The sequence below is a fragment of the Leptonychotes weddellii genome, chromosome 14 (assembly GCF_054177405.1).
Source record: "Leptonychotes weddellii isolate Sample4059 chromosome 14, ASM5417740v2, whole genome shotgun sequence".
NCBI classification, from domain to species: domain Eukaryota; kingdom Metazoa; phylum Chordata; class Mammalia; order Carnivora; family Phocidae; genus Leptonychotes; species Leptonychotes weddellii.
The window spans coordinates 9,820,041-9,837,902 of record NC_138382.1 but is presented as its reverse complement, the minus strand read 5'-3'; the positions used below and the strand labels follow the sequence as shown (position 1 = coordinate 9,837,902).

The 17,862-nt window shown below is 43.6% G+C and overlaps 2 long non-coding RNA genes across 2 annotated transcripts in view; one reads left to right on the top strand and one right to left on the bottom strand.

The window, feature by feature from the left end:
* The window catches only part of LOC145716976 (uncharacterized), a 34,296-nt gene extending 30,175 nt beyond the window's left edge, over positions 1-4,121 (bottom strand). Inside the window, exon 1 of the long non-coding RNA XR_014139928.1 lies at positions 4,102-4,121. This is a non-coding gene — a long non-coding RNA (uncharacterized LOC145716976). The remainder of the gene's footprint in view (positions 1-4,101) is intronic.
* Positions 4,122-4,529: 408 nt separating this feature from the next.
* LOC145716977 (uncharacterized) overlaps positions 4,530-17,862 on the top strand; it is a 41,927-nt gene continuing 28,594 nt past the window's right edge. Inside the window, exons 1-2 of the long non-coding RNA XR_014139929.1 lie at positions 4,530-4,666; positions 14,787-15,006. This is a non-coding gene — a long non-coding RNA (uncharacterized LOC145716977). The remainder of the gene's footprint in view (positions 4,667-14,786; positions 15,007-17,862) is intronic.

Below are 17,862 nucleotides of genomic sequence, written 5' to 3'. Positions count from 1 at the left end.
TCTGTCAAATAAATAAATAAAATCTTTTAAAAAAATAAAAATAAATAAAATTTACAAGCACTTTTACAAATAAGGTTCTTTGCAGTCCTTACTATAATCTTAAAGGGAGATAATTATGCCCCTACCTTTCTATTTAGGAATGTGGACACTCAGAGTATATGAGGTTTACTCCCCCCAGTCAGGTGTTCAGGGCAGATGTTAGTCCTGCACCTAAATCCTGTGTCCTTTCTTCTATACTCTGTAGCATCTCAGGGTGTCACATAGCTAATGACTGGCCTATGTGCAGAGATGGCAAGGCTGACTATCTCAGTAAGGAGAATGCCCACATCTTGCCCAGCTACAATAATGCTACATTCAAGCCAAGGATAATCTTTTTTGTTTTAAAGATTTTATTTATTTTTTGACATTGAGAGACACAGCGAGAGAGGGAACACAAGCAGGGGTAGTGGGAGAGGGAGACGCAGGCCACCGAGCAAGGAGCCCGATGTGGGGCTCGACCCCAGGACCCCGGGACCATGACCCGAGCCGAAAGCAGACGCTCAATGACTGAGCCACCCAGGCGCCCCAAGACAAGTATAATCTAACTGATCACTCATCAGAGGTCTTACTTTTAAATCCTTTGCTCTTTGGGAATTTATTTCAGTTTTGGCTCATCTTTTTATTTGCCTAAGGACCTAGTGCATGTAGTACCTGATGTTCCAAAAGATAATGAATACGGGGCGCCTGGGTGGCTCAGTTGGTTAAGCGTCTGCCTTCGGCTCAGGTCATGATTCCAGGGTCCTGGGATCGAGCCCCGCATCGGGCTCCCTGCTCCGCGGGAAGCCTGCTTCTCCCTCTCCCACTCCCCCTGCTCGTGTTCCCTCTCTCGCTGTGTCTCTCTCTGTGTCAAATAAATAAAATCTTAAAAAAAAAATTAAGATATTAATGAATACATAGCTTCTTGGAGGTGAAGGGGGATTTGTAGACAGGGACAATTCTACATGGAAGAACAATGGAAAGAACCATGGTCTAGGGTAGGAAGACCACAACTGGCTTCAGTTTTCTCATCTGTAAAATGAGAAAAAAAGAAATACCTCTCTCAAGGTCATTATAAAGATTTAATGAAAATGTGTCGGAAAGTACCTAATTTGCAACAGGCATGGATTCTAAATCAAATAGTCCAGGGACGCCTGGGTGGCTCAGTCGGTTAAGGGTCTACCTTCAGCTCAGGTCATGATCTCAGGGTCCTGGGATCGAGCCCCGGTTCAGGCTCCCTGCCGAGTGGGGAGTCTGCTTCTCCCTCTCCCTCTAACCCTCCTCCCTGCTTGTGCCCGTTCTGTCTCAAATAAATTCTCCCTCTGCCTGCTGCTTCCCCTGCTTGTGCTCGCTTGCTCTCTCTCTCTCTGACAAATAAATAAATAAAATCTTTGGGAAAAAAATAAAAAAAATAATAAAACACTTCAAATTCTCCTTTAAAAAAAATAAAAAATAAATCAAATAGAGACCAGTGGGTTCTTTCAAATATTCGGGCTACTAAAACCTCAGATCTTGAGAATGATGAGCAACGTCATCCATTTTTACTAAACTCCCCAAATGATTCCTCTGGCATCACTGAAAAAACCATTCACTGGACACGTTCTAAGGAATTTTTTTCTCATGTGTGGACTACAAAACAGCATTTGTTCACCAAATAAAACTCTGAATTATATTGCTATTTCAGAAGAGAACAACGCAGAAGAAGGAAAACCTTTTCTCTTTTGCCTTACTACCATTACAAGGAGACAACAATCTGAATTTCTGCAAATACAAGAATATCCTCAAGAGGGAGAATTTTTGTCTAATTTTGCCCATTTGAATTATCTTTTATTCCTCATTTCAAAGGGATTTTTCAGTCAAAGGAAGCTGTAAGTTCCTTCCTACAAGTCAATAGCTTCTTTCCGATAAAGGTCATAACACAGGAAAAGTCAAGTATCTTACTAAAAGAAAAAAGAATCTGGGAAGAATTTGAAGGATTTCCCACTACTCAGCTACTTAGTAAATCTTCCCAATATCCTTGATCACTTATGTATTAGAAACCACATTCTTTTTTTTTTTTTTAGAGATTTTTTAAAGAGATTTTATCTTTAGAGATTCTTAAAGTAATTTTTAAAGATTTTATTTTTAAGTAATTTCTACACCCAACATGGGGCTCCAACTCACAATCCCAAGAGATACATGCTCTACTGAGCCAGCCAGGCACCCTGAAACCACATCCTTGACCCATAACAATGACTCCCTTAGCTCATGAATGAAACCGCTTTTCTTAGTTTGCCAATTCATATTTATGTTCTCATTTAAATGCATGTCCCCAAATCACAAGCTGGGCAATTTTAAGCAGATGCAGACAAATGCATCTTACATTTCATTATTACAAGGCTTTCCTCAATTATACAAACATTTTTATAACTAGAAATAATGTTGTTGGACCATTAGACTCATTTAACATGAAAGCAGAAACAAAATACATAGTTTGGGTAATTTGGGAAAATTATTTCAAATCTGCTTTCTGAAGTCTTGCTGTGACCTCCTCCTATATTTACCAAGCAACTTTTTCCTTTTTTTTCTTTTTTTGAAGATTTTATTTATTTATTTGAAAGAGAGAGACAGCATGAGTGGGGAGAAGGGGGAGAGGGAGCCCAATGTGGGGCTCAATCCCAGGATCCTGGGATCATGACCTGAGCCAAAGGCAGACGCGTAACCGACTGAGCCACCCAGGTGCCCCGCACCAACTTTTTCCTTAAGTTTTATTCAACTACTTTCAAAAATGTGTTTGAGTCACTGTTAAAAAAATAATAATAAACCCAATATAAACAGGATACCTAAAATAAAGCCAGTTAAAAGAAACAGATAAATGTCACCAGGCATCTAGTTATTAATGTGCATCTAGTTAATCAGTGCGTTTGAGCCCTGGTAGCTCCATTCCTTTGCAGCCAAAACAAAAAGGAAACCCTCATGAGTTTTGGGTTGTTTGTTTAAAGAAAGCATATGCACTCTAAGAACCTGGAGCTATAGTACCATGTCCACCAGCACAGTGACCCAGGAATCTCTACATGTTTATATATTTTCTTTGAACATGATTTTACTTTTACTTTACATTCCGATTCAGCCTTTTCTCCACCCTACAAAAACATATCATTTAAAGTATCCAGAAGTTGTGGGGCTGAGGAGAGGGGAGAATGGGGTATTGTTTAATGGGTAGAGTTTTTGTTTGGAACGATGAAAAAGTTCTGGAAATGGAGAGTCAGGATGGTTGCATTGTCAGTGTACTTAACGTCACTGAATCATACATTTAAAACGATTAAAATGGTGAATTTCATGTTATATATATTTTATCATAATAATAAGCCAAAGAAGGGGATTGGGGGGATAGGGTAACTGTGGGATGGACATTAAGGAGGGCATGTGATGTAATGAGCACTGAGTATTATATAAGACTGATGAATCACTGACCTGTACCTCTGAAACCAATAATACATTGTATGTTAATTAACTGAATTAAAATAATTTTCAAAAAAAGAAAAAAATAATAACAGTCAAAGAATAAAAGTATCCAGAAACAAAAAATTCACAGGCTAGTATGCTAATCACATGTCCAAATCTCCTTGAGGAGCCTGATACTGCGGTGGAGGGGCTGTGACCCCTGCGGCTTAAGTGTGTTTGTCCTGCTTTGGCAAAATGAAGGTTCAAATGTAGGACTTGATGAAAATGTGCGTATTGTAAATCACTTCTTCACACTGGACAGAGTACTTCACCCCAAGATACCCTAGGCGGGTGCTTTTCAAACGTTATTGTGCAAACGATCCCCGGGGGGTCTTGAACCAGCAGGTCTGGGCCCACTTTTAACAGGCCCCCAGGTGAAGCCGCTGGTGCCCTGGACCTCACTTGAAGCCGCAAGGCCCCAGAGCCCCATCCATCTAACCTTCAAGAACCACGGGCCCCTCACCGGGAAATGAGGGTCGATCACACCTCTCAGGTGAACTGGTTAAGGACGGAAATTATCTGCCAACCACCGTTTGTAAAAATGCGTTTAGACACACAGAAAGCCGTCATGACCAGGGGGCTTCCCAAAGTGTCCCCACCCACCTCCGGGACTAGGAAGCTGCCACAGACGGCTAGGACAGTTGAAAGAGAGGCAGTTTCGCAGAAAGTCTTCACGCAGACTTCAAAACAGTACTTCTCAAGCTCGAAGAATGCCTGGAATTCAGTGGCCTTTATCCAACAGAAAGATCTCCAACTCGGTTTTGACTGAGTTCCTTATAGAAGAGCCCTGCAGCCTTGAACACTGACAACGCCCCGCATGTTAGAGGGAAGGGGGGAAAAACCCTCGAAGGCTCTTTGGCGCTTGGGGCACAGATCGCGGCTCTGCGAGTAACTCTGGCAGCTCCGGGACTGTGCAGTCGGGCTCTCGGTTGTGCGGGGTTTGCAAGCCCCGTGGCTGAGACCCGCCCGAGACTCTGCTGGCAATCCCCACCTGCTTGCAACCAACCAGCGCCTCCCTCGGCCCCATGGCACCAGCTCCTACCCCTTCCACTACCGCAAACGCTGGCTGCGCCAAGAGAAGCTCAGAGGCCCTTTTATCCTGGTTAAAGAGAAGCTCAACAGAAAGTGAAACGGTCCCTATTCCTTGGGGGAGAAGGCGCCAGGCCAGGTAGGAAAAAGACGGTGGCTCCCAGGCACCTGTAGCTGCCACAGGTGCGGGCCAGAACCCACTTCCAAACGATCCCCCGAGAGAAACCTATGATGCGCTGTCGTCCCCCGGGAGGACGGGGAGGCAGAAGTCCGCTAGGCATCCCCAGAGAGGAAAAAATCAGTGCCCAATAAAGTGCACCGCGAATCCACAGGGAGATGGGGAGGCATCAACTCGCTGCCCTTCACCTCCGCTCGCACGCCGATCCAAGGCGCCAGTGCCCCGCCACACCCCGCAAATCCCTCGCTCGCAGGGTCCGGACCGGTGGGAGGCATCCCGGCGACGCCCGAGCCCTGGCGGCCGCGGGGCGCGCGACTGGGGGTCGAGGAGGGGAGGGAGAAGGGTACTCGCCTGCGGGCTGGGGCTGGCCGCAGTCGGCGGACTCCCGCGCAGGACGAAGGCGGCTCCCGGGGGTGCAGGGACGCGCTCCGGCGCGGCGCCGGCTGGTGGGCGGATGTCCCCTGCGCTGCCGGCGCTCGTTGCTGGCGGCGCCTGGCCGGAGCCGGAGTGCGGGACGCTGCCCAGGGAATGGGCGGGCACGAATAGCCTTGGTCGCTGCTCCTTGTATTATTGTGGACTCAAGCTATTTCCTGTTTGGAGGTTTGGGAGAAAGAAAAAAAAAAAAAAATCCAGGGTGGTGGCAGGGGGAGTGGGCGGGCGGAGAGCCAGAGAGCCGCGACCCGGAGGGGAGGAGGGTGGGTAGCGGCCGTCACCTGCTTCCTCGAGACCCCAAGGGTTCCAGGTGCCCGAGTCTGGAGCAGGAGACGCAGCTTATTGCAGCTCTACTTTGGGGTGTTGGCACGACTAGGGGGGCACGCACGCGCCACCCAGCGGTGGGGCCGGGACTGTGGCCGCAGGGACCACCTAGTCCCCCCAGTCGGTACATCCATTCCCCTGCCTCTTCCCTTCTCTGCGAAACTGCCGCTGTGCTTTCTTTCCGCCCCAGGGCAAAAGTGATTCGATGTGCTGCTTGCTTTATTCGTTCTCTGGTCAGCTTTTTGATCCTCTCCAGGAGTGTGGGCTAGGAAGGGGTTACGCTACCCTTTCAAAGACCAGGGGAGGGATGGTTGTGGGCCATTATTGTAGGTGCTCGGTGGTGCTGGGGTCTTTGTTTTTGCTTGGGGGTGGGGTGAGAAGCAGGTTGGTCATTTTGGTGGAAAGTTAACTTTTATGATCGGCTTCCGTTCCCCTCCCCCATGAACTTCACCCTTAGCCGGGATCTCTGGGTCTGAGGCCCCAATCCGGAAATACCGGTTCCTCCCGCTGGGACAATAGGTGAGGGCGGGAGCTTTAACCCCAGAGCCTGCTTAGTCACCGCGAGAACCCCTGCTCAGCCTGGAAGGCAACATCTTCTTAGTGCCCAAGCCTGCAACTGGCAAGCAAGTGCTCCTTCCATTTAGTCACATTAAAAATCCTGAGAAGAGTGCCAGGATATAAAATTAATGCACAGAAATAAGTTGCATTTCTATACACCAACAAGCAGACAGAAGAAGGAGAAATTAAGGAGTCGATCCCATTTACAATTGCACCCAAAACCATAAGATACCTAGAAATAAATTTAACCAAAGAGGGAAAGAATCTGTACTCAGAAAACTATAGAATACTCATGAAAGAAATTGAGGAAGACACAAAGAAATGGAAAAACGTTCCATGCCCATGGATTGGAAGAACAAATATTGTGAAAATGTCTATGCTACCTAGAGCAATCTACACATTTAATGCAATCCCTATAAAATACCATCAACTTTTTTCAAAGAAATGGAACAAATAATCCTGAAATGTATATGGAACCAGAAAAGACCCCGGATATCCGAGGAATGTTGAAAAAGAAAAGCAAAGCTGGTGGCATCACAGTTCTGGACTCAGCAATTGCACTACTGGGTATTTACCCCAAAGATACAAATGTAGTGATCCAAAGGGGCACGTGCACCCCAATGTTTATAGCGGCAATGTCTACAATAGCCAAACTGTGGAAAAAGCCTAGATGTCCATCAACAGATGAATGGATAAAGAAGTTGTGGTGTGTACACACACACACACACACAGGAATATTATGCAGCCATCAAAAAATGAAATCTTGCCATTTGCAACGATGTGGATGGAACTAGAGGGTATTATGCTAAGCAAAATAAGTCAATCAAAGAAAGACAAATACCATATGATCTCACTGATATGAGGAATTTGAGAAACGAGACAGAATCATAGGGGAAGGGAGGGAAAAATGAAACAAGACAAAACCAGAGAGGGAGACAAACCATAAGAGACTCTTAATCTCAGGAAACAAACTGAGGGTTGCTGGAGGGGAGGGGGGTGGGAGGGCTGGGGTGGCTGGGTGATAGATGTTGGGGAGGGTATGTGCTATGGTGAGTGCTGTGAATTGTGCAAGACTGTTGAATCACAGACCAGTACCCCTGAAACAAATAATACCTTATATGTTAATAAAAAAAAAAAAATCCTGGGAAGGTATTAGGGAGTTATTGTTTAGTGGGTGCAAAGTTTCAATTTGGTATGATGAAAAAGTTCTGGAGAGGGATAGTGGTGTTGGTTGCACATTAGTGTGAATGTACATAATGCCACTGAATTGTATGCTTAAAAATGGTTAAAATGGCTCATTTTATGTTATGTATATTTTACCACACACACAAAGAAAAACCTCCTAGGAAGGTTCATTGAAGAGACCTTTGCATATGACTGCCAAACCCTCCTGCCCTCCTTCCCACCCAAACCTCTGCCATAAGTAATGGAATGAATGACAGTGCTTCTGATAAAGCCCAAGTTCATTTAGTTTAGACTTCTGGGGATACCTATCAACAAGTTATTTCATAAAAAGTGAGTAGATTGAGCCTAGAGGACAATTTTTAAAAAGAGAACAGTTAATTTCCCACATAAGGGGAAATTATGTCAGGTGAATTTAAAACAATTATCTTACTCCACATCCCTTAGGTATATACCCTAAGGATGGAAAACATTTAAAAAAACAAAAAACAAAAAAACTAACACTGGGGCACCTGTGTGGCTCAGTTAAGTGTCTGCCTTTGGCTCAGGTCATGATCCCAGGGTCCTGGGATCGAGCCCCACATCGGGCTCCCTGCTCCGCGGGAAGCCTGCTTCTCCCTCTCCCACTCCCTCTGCTTGTGTTCCTGCTCTCTGTCAAATAAATAAATAAAATCTTAAAAAATATATTAAAAAAAAAGAACTAAAACTGCTTTTTAGTGATGATAATGTTAGTAAGAAGTAATTATGTTAATGGCCTTAAGAATCAAGATTTTTTAGTATAAAAACATAAATATAAAATCAAGGGGCGCCTGGGTGGCTCAGTCGTTAAGCGTCTGCCTTCGGCTCAGGTCATGATTCCAGGGTCCTGGGATCGAGCCCCGCATCGGGCTCCCTGCTCGACAGGGAGCCTGCTTCTCCCTCTCCCACTCCCCCTGCTTGTGTTCCCTCTCTCGCTGTGTCTCTCTCTGTCAAATAAATAAATAAAATCTTTTAAAAAAATAAATAAAATAAAAATTAAAAAAATCAAAGCAGTTAAGCAATATTTTTTTAAAAGATATTTTATTTATTATTTATTTATTTATTTATTTATTTGACACAGAGAGGGAGAGCACAAGCAGGGGGAGTGGCAGAGAGAGAGGGAGAAGCAGACTCCCCGCTGAGCAGGGAGCCTGACGCAGGGCTCCATCCCAGGACCCTGGGATCATGACCCGAGCCAAAGGTAGACACCCAATAGACTGAGCCACCCAGGTATCCCAGTAGTTAAGCAATATTAAATTTGAATTAGAATTATCATTTAGAACTCATGGTATACTTCTCTTTTTTCTTTTTTTAAGATTTTATTTATTTATTTGACAGAGAGAGCGAGAGAGCACAAGCTGGGGGAATGGCAGAGGGAGGAGAAGCAGGCTCCCTGCTGAGCAGGGATCCTGATGTGGGGCTTAATCCCAGGACCCTGGGATCATGACGTAAGCCAAAGGCGGATGCATAACCAACTGAGCCACCCAGGTGCTCCTTATGGTATACTTTTCTTAAAAAAAATATTTACAGGGTCACCTGGGTGGCTCAGTGGGTAAAGCATCCAACTCTTGATTTAGGCTCAGATCATGATCTCAGGGTCATGAGATCCATGAAGCCTGCTTAAGATTATGTCTCTCCCTCTCCCTCTGCCCCTCCCCTCCTGTTCTCTCTCTTTAATTTAAAAAAAAAAAAAATTCCAAGGTCTATTTACTCAAAATGCCAACCAAACATTTACTAGCCTGGTAGGAATAAGGACTCCAAGATTTCAGATTGTGGTCTCTAAATACCGTATTTGTCTAAAAAGAATTAGATCTACTTGGAGAAGTGGTTGATTTTCCATCAGAGGCAAGAAATCTCCAAAATCAGCCTGGAATATCTTATCAATTCAGGAAGCAGTGAAGCTATCAAAAACTAAGGTTGACATCAAATGGAATCTGGAGCCAACCTGTAGAAGCATCCACCAGCCAAAGTGGGATAAATTTTAAGCCTCGAGAAGAAAAATAATGGGACGCCTGGGTGGCTCAGTTGGTTAAATGTCTGCCTTCGGCTCAGGTCATGATCAGGTCCTGGGATCCAGTCCTGTCGGGCTCCCTGCTCAGCGGGGAGCCTGCTTCTCCTGCCTGCCACTCCCCCTGCTTGTGCTCTCTCTCTCTCTCTCTGTCAAATAAATAAATAAAATCTTAAAAAAAGAAGAAGAAGAAAAATAACTGCAATGAGTTGAGACATATCAAATATGTATATATCCGGGAGTCATAATGATACAAAAACAGAAACAAAAAAACCCCCTAACTGATTACCTTTGCAGATGCAATAGAACTAATTAATTATTTTGAAAGCTGATAAATTGTAAGAGAAAGAATTACACATTTCACCTGCCTTTTCTGGACTGTATCTAACACGTATACACTACTTCAGATCCTCTTCGCCTCCCCTGTCCCTTACTCCAGACACTGCTGCAGCAACAAGGTTTAGGTGGGCTCTGTCCAGCTTCATGCAGGGACAACCTGAGAATAGACTCATCTCCTCCCTCCCACCCAGTGCTTCTCTGTCAGTGCCAGGGTGGGGATGCCCATGCATACACCACCCTGAAGTTAATGCTTCATTGTCTAAGCTTCTACCCAGTGAGGGATAGAAGCTGATATGTGAATATTCCTTCCCCCCCCCACAAGATGAACTGTCCTGAGACTCAGTATATATTGCTTCTCAGAAATCAAGTCACACTGATCAAGTAATCAGGTGCCTACAGCAGCAGCCTACTGAGTGAGTCTCCCTTCAGCTGGCTTTCTCTGCTTCTCCCATCCCTCACTTTTTTCTGCACGATCACTTTCCCCCAATAAAGCACATGACTCAAGGCTCTGCTTCCTGGGAAATCCAGGCTAAGACATGTACAAACTGCGACTCAGGATAAACTAAATAGTTGACGAAGAAATTATTCTAGCCAACAAGTAAGGATTGACAAAATTTGAATATCAGCATTTTCCAAAGCACTAATAAAATAGTGGATCAGGGCAATAGTCATCGATGGCCACTAACATCACAGAAAAGATCACCAGACATTATGTGCCATCTGATGGAAATATACAACGCCACAAATGGCACATTCTTGCCAAAAAGAGCAAACCTGAGTCTGACCAAGTTTCTAGATCCATCTACCAGTTTATAAGAATTACTAGAAGAGAGGGATATATTAAACAACACTACTACGGGGTACAATCAACAAAATCCAGAATCTGGGAAACTCAAGAAGTCCAATGATCCAGTTTCCTCAACAACAAACAACAAGGCATTAAAGATGAAGGGGGAAGAAACCTATAAACTAAAAGATTTAAGTGATATCAATGAAATACAATGTGTATTTCTTGTTTGGGCCCTGATTGAGAAAAACCAACCACTAAAAAAATGATGAGATATTTGGGCAAAACTTGATATTCCTTAAGTTTTATTTATTTTTTTTAAAGATTTTATTTATTTATTTGAGACAGAGAGAATGAGAGACAGAGAGCATGAGAGGGAGGAGGGTCCGAGGGAGAAGCAGGCTCCTCGCTGAGCAGGGAGCCCGATGCGGGACTCGATCCCGGGACTCCAGGATCATGACCTGAGCCGAAGGCAGTCGCTCAACCAACTGAGCCACCCAGGCGCCCATATTCCCTAAGTTTTAAAATGTTTGATCACATGCCACTGATTTAATCTAGTACATGGGGTTGATGTTGCTACTACATGTGTTTGGGTGGCATATTACATACACACACACACACTAAAATAGATGTTTAATTTCTTTCTGTATCTGAATTGCAATGAACATTTCAAAGACTTGGATTTGGGATTATCTTTGAATGTGTTCAGGTAGGAAGAAAGGGACTCTGGCTGGCATAGCCGGTAACTGACATTATCTTGGTTTTTCCCACCCACTTTTTTCATTCCGGGTACATGCTGTATGGATTCCTTTGTCTGTGCTTTCCTGTAATCAACAAAACAGCATTTTCAGTAACTAATAAACATTTCCACTCTGAAGACTACACATTTCAAAATCTGCTCCGAGAAACAAAAAGAGACGCCTCCATGGGCCCCAGGGGCAGTAGTGAAAAATGGGGCAAGAACTCTGGGTTCTGACTTGGAGCACAGCAGAGGTTCCTTCCTGCACTGGCCCCAAGGCAGCCCCACAGAAACCATCTTGCCTTTCTGGGAGACAAAGCCCTATTCTGCTGCCTCTTGGGACAGGGAGTTCTGTGTTCTGTGTCCTGAGGTTCTGAAATCGATCCTGTGCTTCATCTACGGGCTGGGCAGACAGGATGATGGGGAAGGGGTCAAATCACAGCCTAAAGTGGGACACTTGCCTTGATAAGACAGGTGTTTTCATTACTGGCAACAGGTACACCATGGAGCCCAGAAAGAGCTTTGTTTCTAATCTTGATTTGTTGTCCACTGCCTGTGTATGTTTGGTATTTCTGTCCAGTTTTATTATGAAATAATTGACTTATATCACTGTATAAATTTAAAATGCACAGCAGGATCACTTGATTTACATCTATTGTGAAATGACTGCCACAGTAGAATCAGCTAACATCCATCACCCTATATAGATACAGTACAAAGAAAAAGGGGATGCCTGGCTGGCTTAGTCAGTGGAGGTGAGTTCAAGTCCCATATGTGCTGTAGAATTTATTTAAAGTTAAAATAAAATCTTTAAAGAGGAAAAGAAAAAAGAAAAATAAATGTTCCCCTTGTGGTGAGAACTCTAAAAATTTACCCTCTTAACAACTTTCCTATATATCATACGGCAGTGTTAGCTGTAGTCATCATGACATCCCTAGTACTTATTTATAACTCAAAGTTTGTACCTTTTGACCACCTTCCTCCAAGTCCCTCTCCCTGCACCTCCCTCCCTAGTTTTGCATTTAACTTCAGTGTTTTCACCCTTTGACCCAGCAACCCCACTTCTAGGTATCTACCCCACCCCCACAAGTAATGAAAGAAATATACTCCGGCGCCTGGGTGGCTCAGTCGTTAAGTGTCTGCCTTCGTCTCAGGTCATGATCCCAGGTCCTGGGATCGAGTCCCACATCGGGCTCCCTGCTCGGCGGGAAGCCTGCTTCTCCCTCTCCCTCTCCCAATCCCCCTGCTTGTGTTCCCTTTCTTGCTGTGTCTCTCTCTGTCAAATAAATAAAATCTTTAAAAAAAAAAAAAACTTTTCAGAAATATACTCAAGAATGCTTATTCCTGTGTGCTGGAATAGCAAAAAATTAAAATTAAATGCCATTAAAAGAATGGCTGCATAAACAGTCCATAACTACGTGTTTCATTATTCTATTTTGTAAGTCTAGCCTTTATTTCGCCTTACACAATTTTATTATGTAATATTTGATACATATGAAATAATGTAAGTAACATCTAAATAACCTTGAGAGCATATAATAAAATGAATACATGAACCCACCATACAATTAATCAATAGAACAATTACCAATGTTTTTTTCCTTTTTTAAAGATTATTTATTTATTTATTTATTTGAAAGAGAGAGAGAGAGAATGAGAGAGAGAGAGATCGTGAGCAGGGGGGAAGGGCAGAGGGAGAGGGAGAAGCAGGCTCCCCGCTGAGCAGGGAGCCCGACATGGGACTCGATCCCAGGACTCTGGGATAATGACCTGAGCCAAAGGCAGATGCTTAACCGACTGAGCCACCCAGGCACCCCAGTTACCAATGTTTTTGATGATGCCGTGTGCTTTCAACTGCCCCTATTTATTTCAAGGGAATCACTATCCTAAAATAATGCATTCATTAAAAAAAAATTTTTTAAGGAAGCACCTGGGTGGCTCAGTTGGTTTAGCAGCTGCCTTCAGCTCAGGTCATGACTCTGGGGTCCTGGGATCGAGTCCCACATCCAGCTCCCTGCTCAGCATTCTCCTTCTCCTTCTGCCTTGCCCCCTGCTTGTGCACTCTCTCTCGCTCACTCTCTCTGTCTCAAATAAATAATTAAAATCTTTAAAAAAATTTTTTTAGGGGCACCTGGGTAGCACAGTCAGTTGAGTGTCTGACTCTTGGTTATAGCTCAGGTCATGTTCTCAGAGTCATGAGATTGAACCCATGTCAGGCTCCATGCTCAGCACAGAGTCTGTTAGAGATTCTCTCTCTCCCACTCCCTCTGGCCCTCCCAACCATGTGTACATACTCTTTCTCTCTCTCTCTCTCTCTAAAGGAAATAAATAAATCTTCAAAAAAAATTTTTTATCCAAACATATACATCTTCCTAAACAATATATTGTTGGATTTGCTTGTTTTTGAGCTTTATAAAAATAGAATCACAATGTGTGTGGTCTGCAACCAGCAGTTTTCACTGCAAATTATATTTCTAAGATTTATTCGAGTTGTTGTATATAGCTGTATTTCATCCAATTTTCCTGCTGTATAATATTCCATTTCCATATTTGATTCTAAATTTTGCTTTGGAATAAAAAGATATCCACCCTCTAGGCAAACAGTTACTTTCTTGGTGATTTTTGGAGAAAAGCTGTTCGATCATTGCAAGGTCAGAATTTATAGACGAGAATGTTTCTTCATTTCACCCACCAAGGAAACACATATCACCCCATGTCATTTGGAGGGTTTGCCTTCAAAGTATGTTTGATGTTGCATAGCTACCAGAAAATGCATCAAAGTACAGCTCACTAAACCTCTCTATATTCACACCAGTCACTCCATAATTTCAAAATTGGGTAGCCTTTTATTTATTTTTTTTTTTAAGATTTTATTTATTTGAGAGAAAGAGAGGGAGAGAGAGAGAGTATGAGCAGGGGGAAATGCAGAGGGAGAAGCAGCCTCCCCACTGAGCAGGAACCCGATGCGGGACTCGATCCCAGGACTCTAGGATCATGACCCAAGCTGAAGGCAGATGCTCAACCGACTGAAGCCACCCAGGCACCCCAAGAATGGATAGCCTTTTACCCCACATGCCTAGATTACTAATTCTTCCTTCAATTCATTGAAATCTGCATCTTCCTCCCAGGTTAATCTGTTGGGTGGCTTTTACTTTCCTTTGGCCCTTCAGATTTGTAAACGTCTTTCCTTCATAATTCTTAAGACCTTGGGCCTTGATGAATTCGGCTTCTTTTCCTAGGCTTCTCCTTTTACAACCACACAACTCTGTCAGGTATTGAAATGACAGCCGTTGGTAACAATCGTTGAATCTAGTGGATTCACACACAGTGTGATTCTATTTTTATAAAGCTCAAAAACAAACAAATCCAAACAATATATTGTTTAGGAAGAGGTACATGTTTGGGTAAAAAAAAATTTTTCAAGATTTATTTATTTCCTTTAGAGAGAGGGAGAGAGAAAGAGCGTGTACACGTGGTGGGGAGGGCCAGGGGGAGAGGGAGAGAGAGAATCTCTGTATGGGAGTTCACTGTACTAGTCTTTCCATTATTTTGTATGTTTGAAATTTTTCCTATATAAAAATGTGGGGAGGGTGAGGGATCAAATAAACTGAATTTTGGATGTCCTTTTTTGACTTTGATTTGGGAGTCATATCTTTTTTTTTTTCTTTTAGGATTTTATTTATTTATTTGACAGAGAAAGAGAGAGAGACCACCCAGCAGGGAGAGACAGCAGAGGCAGAGGGAGAAGCAGACTCCCAGCGGAGCAGGGAGTCCGACACGGGGCTCGATCCCACGACTCTGAGATCAGGACCTGAGCCAAAGGCAGTGGCTTAACTGAGTGAGCCACCCAGGCGCCCCGGGAGTCACATCTTTTTAAGGTATATCTACTGACTGATTCTGAGGAATGCTATCAGGTAAGAACAAGTAGTCTGTATGACCCAATATGCAAAGTTGTCCACGACACATTGCTAAGGAAGAAAACAAGGTACAGAGGAATACATATGGGCCTCTTTATGCAGTTAATACACATATGTGTGTATATGTATATACATGTATATATACGTATGTGTACATATATATACATGCAAATGAATAGAAAAATGGTTAGAAGGATGCTCAGCATCTTGGCAACAAGCTAACTGAAAAGGTGAGTGGGAAAGTCTCTGATTTAGGGGAATAGGAAAATGGTAGTGAAGACAGTTCTGCTTTTGGGGGTGTTGTTTTGAATGTAATTAAAAGCAAAGGAAAATTAAGGGGTGCCTGGGTGGCTCAGTTGGTTAAGCGTCTGCCTTTGGCTAAGGTCATGATCCCGAGGGCCTGGGATTAAGCCCCCTCCCGTCAGGGCTCCCTGCTCAGTGGAGGGTCTGCCCCCCCCAACTTGTGCTCTCTCTCTCTCAAATAAATTTTAAAAAAGCAAAGTAGAATAAATGGATGGGATGAACTAGACGATTGTCAGGTATCTTCTGGCTGACATTTGTAGTGATCCTAATGGGAAGGAGAATGTCTGTCTTGACGGGGACTTCGTGAGAGGTAGTGGTCATGGGGCCTGGTGCGTCCTGCAGATTGAAAGGGGCAGCTGCAGCTCTCAGAAACACCCTGGCCACAGTTGCATGGATCATGTGGCCGCTGAGTGTTCTTTTAACACTCCTTACCCTGGTCTTACCCCCACTCACACCTGTCTGGCCTAAGAACAGGGTTGCTCCTGGAGAAACCTCAGGTCCCTCCTCCATGGGGCAAGGCAGGCAGCAGCCCCACCTTCTCCCCAAGCAGAGGCAGAAATGGGGCAGGTAAATACCTCACGGGTAGCTACCTGTCGGAGTACGGAGAAGAAAGGCAAGAAGAATAGCCAAAGACCATCCCTTCCCCATGTTCAGCAATCCCTGCGTCAGTTACTCTGAACCCCTTTAACACACTTTGTAGTCCGCTCGGCTATGGCATGATACTTTAAGTCCTTCCTAAACTCTGTTTAGAGGCAGGGGTTACCTCTAGATAGTTTCTGTGGCCAAAGCTTTGGGAAGTTTTTCTAAGAGAACAGCAGTTTAAGTAATTGGCACACTGCCTGCTTTATGGCATTCGGTGATGGACTTTGACAGACAGCTCAGAAAGAAATAATACTTTCTGTTGATCACTTGTTAACAGTCCAAAGACTACTGTAGTTTCAGTTAAGCCTCTGTGAATATTAATTCTAAACATACATGAAAAGTATAGTTTCCCTGGAGCTGGGATTGCCTGTGAACTTCCAGGGAGAAAGAGGGAGATAGAAACATATGTAGAGGGGCGCCTGGGTGGCTCAGTCGGTTAAGCAACTGCCTTCGGCTCAGGTCATGATCCTGGAGTTCCGGGATCGAGTCCCACATCGGGCTCCCTGCTCGGCAGGGAGTCTGCTTCTCCCTCTGAGCCTCCTCCCTCTCATGCTCTCTGTCTCTCATTCTCTCTCTCGCAAATAAATAAAATCTTTAAAAAAAAAATTATTAAAAAAAAAACATATGTAGATATAGAGAGAGATAAATTCATTGCACAATTTTGTAGAAAACAAGGATATGATTACTTACAGGGTCTAATGTAAAAACCATCTTTTTTATTGTGATGCTCAAAAAGCTCTAATCAAAAAAAAAAGATGTAAACAAAATAATAATATATAATTATAACTGGTATTTACATGTATAGGCCAGTCATAGAAATTAAAGGCTGAGATACAATTGAACCTGTGCTTATGATGCTTTGGGAAATAATGGGAGTATTAGGGACATGACCGAAATAACGGGCTCACATTTTAATGAGTACTTATTTGGCACATTATGCCCGTGACACTAAAGTGGGGTCATGTAAGCATGCTAATTGATTGAGGGATTCTTCAACTGAAATCAATACCAACAATTTTATTTATTTATTTATTTATTTATTTTTAAATGATTTGAACTCTCTTTTTTCCCTTTTTTTTTTAAGATTTTATTTATTTATTTGAGAGAGAGAGAATGAGAGACAGAGAGCATGAGAGGGAAGAGGATCAGAGGGAGAAGCAGACCCCCCGCTGAGCAGGGAGCCCGATGCGGGACTCGATCCTGAGACTCCAGGATCATAACCTGAGCCGAAGGCAGTCGCTTAACCAACTGAGCCACCCAGGCGCCCAATACCAACAATTTTAAAAACACAACACAAACCAGAGCAGATGAGGGTGAGAAGAAACTGCTACACTGCTTGCCATTGTAAACTGCTCCCACCCTTTCAAAAAGCATTTTCATAAAACGCATCAAGACTCGTAAAAAATGTTCCAGTCATTTGACCTTGTGACTTTACCCTGGGCTCCTGTCTTCAGACAAAAGTACAAATACAGAGAAGACTATATGCACAGAACTTTTCATCAACACATTAGTCATAAGAGCAAAAAATGGAGGGGCGCCTGGGTGGCTCAGTCGTTAAGCGTCTGCCTTCGGCTCAGGTCATGATCCCGGGGTCCTGGGATCGAGCCCCGCATCGGGCTCCCTGTTCAGCGGGAAGCCTGCTTCTCCTTCTCCCTCTCCCACTCCTCCTGCTTGTGTTCCCTCTCTCGCTGTGTCTCTCTCTGTCAAATAAATCAATAAAATCTTTAAAAAAAAAAAAAAAAGAGCAAAAAATGGAAAACAATGAAACTATCCAATAATTAGGGAAAGTTAAGTAAATTAAGACATATCCACTAAAAGGTACATTATGTGGGCATATATATGTTGACTATGAAGAGTATGTAGCAATATTTATTCAGTCAACGAATACTTATTGAGCCAGCTTTACCA